Below are 5,929 nucleotides of genomic sequence, written 5' to 3'. Positions count from 1 at the left end.
AAAAGGCCTAGACATGGTAAATGTGGAAAGGACACTTCCCACAATGGCTGAGTCTAGGACAAGAGGGAATAGGCTCAGGATAGAGGGCCGTCCATTTAAAACAGAGAGGCAGAGAAATTTCTTTAGCTAGAAGGTGGTGAACTTGTGGAATTTATTACCACAGGCAGCTGTGGAGGCCAGGTCATTGGGTGTTTTTAATATTGAGCTTGACAGGTTCTTGATTGGATATGGCATCAAAAGTTATGGGGAGAAATCCAGGGAGGGGGGCTGAGGAGGGATAAAAGGATCAGTCATAATTGAATGGTGGAGCAGACTTGATGGGCCAAATGGCTTAAATCTGCTTCTATATCTTATGGTAACTCAGTGACTCTCGAAACAAATGGTGTGTGGATGATAGAATGCAAGAGGATGTGCTAATCAAAGTGAAGCTTTGTTACTGAGCTTATCTAGGCCTTGGTGACCCTTCAGCCTGAAGGAGTCTATTAGTTTGAAGAGTTAACAAAAGAAATTGATGAGGGTAGAGTGGTAGATGTGGTCTACATGGATTTTAGCAAGGCATTTGACAAGGTCCCCCAAGAAAGACTTATCCAGAAAGTTATGAGGCATGGGATCAGTGGCTGTTTGGATTAAAAAAATTGGCTTACAGGAAGAAAGCAGGGGGTAGTAGTGGAAGGAAAGTATTCTGCCTGGAGGTCAGTGACTAGTCGAGTGCCACTAGTGCACGAACAATTTCCACTGTTCGTGCAGCTGCAGCTCAGGAGGTGACTTCTCTGTCCATCCTGTGGCTGGGCTGGTCTCCTGTCTCCCAGTGCAGAGAAAATTACCCCGACCTCCATCACTACTAACAGTACCACAATGTCTCTGTATGTAGATCTGAGTGGTCTGTCTCTCTTTGTGAGGGATCTCTGCACCTTTCTGTTAGCCACCATATGTATTGCTGCTGTCTGCATACAATGAGAAGTTGCCTTCAAGGGTTGAAGCCCCTGCAAGATAACAATATAGGGCAGGTACTGCAAGTGCATTAAATTTATTGAGGTACCTGTAAAAGAACATGTTGTGTATGTCTTGTTTAAATATATGACTTTCTGTAGAAACCATATTGATAATTTGTACAGAGAACATAGAACATTACAGCACAGTACAGGCTCTTCAGCCCATAATGTGACCTTTTAAGCATCTCTGAGATCAATCTAACCCTCCCACCAACACAAACTTCCTATTTTCTATCATTCTTGTGCCTATCTAAGAGTTTATTAAATGCCCTCCTGTATCTGTTTCTACCACCAACCCTGGCAAGGCATTCCATGCACCTGCCATTCTCTGTGTAAAGAACTTACCTCTGACATCCCTCCTATACTTTCTCCAATCATGCTCCCTTGCATAAGCCATTTCTGCCATAGGAAAAGTGTCTCTGGCTCTCGACTCTGTCTGTGCCTCTTTATCATCTTGTACCATTCTATTATGCCATTTCTCATCCTCCTTTGCTCCAAACCGAAAGCCCTAGCTTCTTCAACCTATCTTCATAAGACATGCCCTCTGCGCCCTCTCTAAAGCTTCCACATCTTTCCTATAATAAGGCTATCAGAACTGAACCAAGTGTGGTCTAACCAGGGTTTTATAGAACTACAACATTACTTTGCAGCTCTTGAACTCAATCCATTGACTAATGAAGGCTAGCATACCATATGTCTTCTTAACAACCCTATCAACTTGTACGGCAACTTTGAGGGATCTATGGACGTGGAAACCCAGGATCCCTCTGTTTCTTCACACTGCTAAGATTCCTGCTATTAACCGTGTAGTCTGTCTTCAAATTTGACCTTCTTCCAATTTCAAACATTTTTTCCCCTTGAATGCACATAAGGCAAGAAGAACTGTAATCCCTCCAGTTGTGAATGATCCCAATGCATCCACATAAGATCTCTAAGCAGCATTTTATAAAGGTGCTTTAGTATTAATTATGATAACTAATGGGATTAAGTAGAGGCTGTATATAGATTTAAACATAACAAGAAAATTGAAGGAAAATTACTTGGTTCAACAAAACAAACATTATGATATAATCCTTACTTAATTGCTTTCTGCATTGGTTATTGCTGCAAATCTTCTGCAAAAGTCAAGCTAAAATAATCAATATATGTTTAGCGGTAAAATCACTGTTAGTGGCAGATATAGTATTTCAGGAAGTGTCTTTCTCATTGGATTATATGTCTCACTGTCAGGAAATTGCTGCCCTTCTCAATTCGGTATTCACACACCATTAAATTACAGCTTTGTCCAGCTCGAATCTTTTTGTGCCAGTTCATAGTTAATCTTCACTCTCTCATAAGCTTGCTTCCAGTACAACATGATTTTCAGGGGTCTCATTATTTTTGGATGTCTGTGATGGATTGGAAATGAGAAGATTACCTGCCCAGGGAACTAGCAGATATGCATGTCATATTTGTCAGCTACAAACCAGTTCAGCAGAGAGGAGGTTATCAGGGCGTGTGGAAGGAGAGCCATTAAAGTGCTGTTCCATTACTTACAGCCTGTCTGATTGGTGAAATATAGGCTGGTGAGCATAGAAAATTCCCCATGGGAACTATCTTCTATGTAATGTGCCCAAGTATGAAAATTCAAAATGACAGCTGGAACTGTAAGGAGCTTTCAGCAAGAGTTCCCTGTGTCATTTCATTCCTCACTTCCATCTTTCTTTCGGTCCTTGAGATCAGTTCACCAGTTCACATCTTTGAAGCTGGGGAGGCTTTTCTTAACGAAATAGCTTAAATGCACTTCTATGGGTTGGCTGCCAAGGAGATCTGAAGCTAAAAAGAAGTTTGTCCTTTGATATACTTAATAAGCACACTTGCATTGATCACTGTATGAGGATTGCAGGAACAGACAGGAATGCTAAGTTAATTTTCCATTATTTTGATCAGAACGGAAATATAACAGTCTCGTTCAAAGTAAGGTCATTGAATGCCTCATTCAGAAAAAAAAAGTTCAGAAGCTGGTAAAATATTTCATTCCAACAGCAGAGAATGTAGAAAAGACAAATTGCTGAAGTTGAGTGCTTTCTCTTCGTTATGGAATCATTCAATTTAAAATGTAAATTAAATGCACTTGCATTCCTCTAATACATACACTCAGTGGCCACTTGATTAGGTACATCCTGTACCTATTAAAATTGCCACTGAGTTTATGTTTGAGGTTTTCTGCTGCTGTAGCCCATCTACTTCAAGATTTGACACCTTGTGCATTCAGAAATACACTTCTGCACACCACTGTTATAAAATGATGTTAACTGAATTACAGTCACTTTCAACTGGTTTGGCCATTCTCCCCAGTCCACTCATTAACCAGGCATTTTTGCTCTAGGAACTGCCACTCACTGGATTTTTTTTTTGTTTCTTTCACCATTCTCTGTAAACTCTAGAGATTTTTGTGTATGAAACTCCCAGGATCTCAGTTCCTGAGATACTCAAGCCACCCTGTCTGGCAACAACAATCATTCCACAGTCAAAGTCACTTAGATCACATTTCTTCCCCTTTCTGATGTTTGATCTGAACAACAATGAACCTCTTGACCATGTCTGCATGCTTTTATGCATTGAGTTGCAGCCACATTGAGTGGTTGATTAGATATTTGCATTAATGAGCAGGTGTACATGTGTATCTAATAAAGCGGCCACTGAATGTATAATGGAAATAGAATTTGCCTGCATTCCACTAATACATACTACAGGGCCAACTACCTTACATAATGCTGGTAGGTCAAAGTGCATAACACGTGGCATGAGTGAAGGTGAAAGGGGGTGAATTTGGATAAGACAGTTTAAACAGTGACCCTTTTCAGCAACAAGATGAGAAAGGTAATCAACAAGTTATATAACTTAACTGATGATGATGGTTTAGAGGTATCAATACAGAAGGTAATTGAACAGAATGGAGTGGGGTTTTGGAGTTTTGGACCACCACGTAGTGTGGTTTACAGAGTGGATTAGAAACATAGAAAACCTACAGCACAATATAGGCCCTTCAGCACACAATGCTGTGCCAAACATGTACTTTCTTCAGAGATTGCCTAAGGTTACCTATAGCCCTCTATTTTTCTGAGCTTCATGTACCTATTCAGGAGTCTCTTAAAAGACCCTATCGTATCTGCCTCCATCACCGTTCCATGCACTCAACACTCTCAGTGTAAAAACCTTAACACTAACATCTCCTCTGTACCTACATCCAAGCACCTTAAGACTGTGCCCTCTTGTGTTAGCCATTTCAGCCCTGGGAAAAAAGCCTCTGACTATCCACACAATCAATGCCCCTCATCATCTTACACACCTCTATCAGGTCACCTCTCATCCTCCTTTGCTCCAAGGAGAAAAGTCTGAATTCACTCAACCTCTTCTCATAAGGTATGCACCCTAATCCAGGCAACATCATTGTAAATCTCCTCTGCACTCTCTCTATAGTTTCCACATCCTTCCTGTAGTGAGGCGACCAGCATTGAGTGCAGTACTCCAAGTGGGGTCTGACCAGGGTCCTATATAGCTGTAACATTTCCTCTCGGTTCTTGAACTCTATCCTACGATTGATGAAAGCCAATGCATTGTATGCCTTCTTAACCACAGAGTCAAACTGCGCAGCAGCTTTGAGCGTCCTATGGACTTGGACCCCAAGATCCCTTTGATCCTCCACACCGCCAAGAGTTTTACCATTAACACTATATTCTGCCATCATATTTGTTCTCATTTTTAGATTCTTTTTATTGATACATAATTTTCTACAGCTTATAAAATGATACAGAAGTTCAATAAGTTAATATATATGCAAATAATAAAGCTGAAGAAAAAAACTTATCAAAAAAGGATAATATATGATAATGAAAAAAATTATAAAGAAAAGGAGGAAAAAAGAGAACCCCAACTTACTAAAACAAAGAAACCCCACTAAGTACAAGAAAAAGAAAAAAGAAAAAGAAAATTAGGAATCAACCCTCGGAGCAATACGAATTACCATCATCTATATATAAAAAAGAATCATCAACTACCAATTCATGTTTATATAAAATAAAATTGGAAGGAAACCATATAAAATAATTTAAATTAAATGATAGTATTTGGCAAAAGAGCCCCATCTTCTCTCAACATCAAATTGAGGATCAAAAGTTTTACTTCTGACTTTTTCCAAACTAAGACATAACATTACTTGAGAAAACCACTGAATTAATGCAGGGACAGAAGTATCTTTCCATTTTAATAAAATAGCCCTTCTTGCCAACAATGTACAAAATGCCATCATATTTGAACTACCAAAATGAACCACATCACACTTATCTGGGTTGAACTCCATCTGCCACTTCTCAGCCCAGTTTTGCATCCTATCGATGTCTTACTGTAATCTCTGTCATTAGCAAAGTTACTAACCCATCCCTCCACTTCCTCATCCAAGTCACTTATAAAAATCACAAAGAGTAAGGGTCCCAGAACAGATCCCCTAGATCACCGACTTCCATGCAGAATATGACCTGTCTACAACCACTCTTTGCTTTCTGTGAGCAAGCCAATTCTGGATCCCATGCCTCCTTACTTTCTCAATAAGGTTTGCATGGGGTACCTTATCAAATGCCTTGCTGAAATTCATATACACTACATCTACTGTTCTACCTTCATCAATGTGTACAATCATTAGATGGGACGAATGACCTAATTCCACTCCCATGTTTTATGGTCAATAAGGCTAAAGATAAATAACTTTAGGGTGTGATGAGGAATTTGATTTTAGGAAGTCTACATAATTATGTTACTGTTCATTTTGAGCTAATTTACTTGCCGATATCAAGGAGGCCACTTCAGGAGCACTGAATGAAATGGACTTGGTTGGAGGAGGGGCACATGAATTATTACCTTCCCTGCCAGAGTTATGCAGGTCCCTGTATTTTGTGCAG

This window comes from Hypanus sabinus, chromosome 5 (assembly GCF_030144855.1).
Source record: "Hypanus sabinus isolate sHypSab1 chromosome 5, sHypSab1.hap1, whole genome shotgun sequence".
NCBI classification, from domain to species: Eukaryota; Metazoa; Chordata; class Chondrichthyes; order Myliobatiformes; family Dasyatidae; genus Hypanus; species Hypanus sabinus.
The sequence above is the reverse complement of the archived record's forward strand: the minus strand, read 5'-3'. Positions refer to the sequence as shown.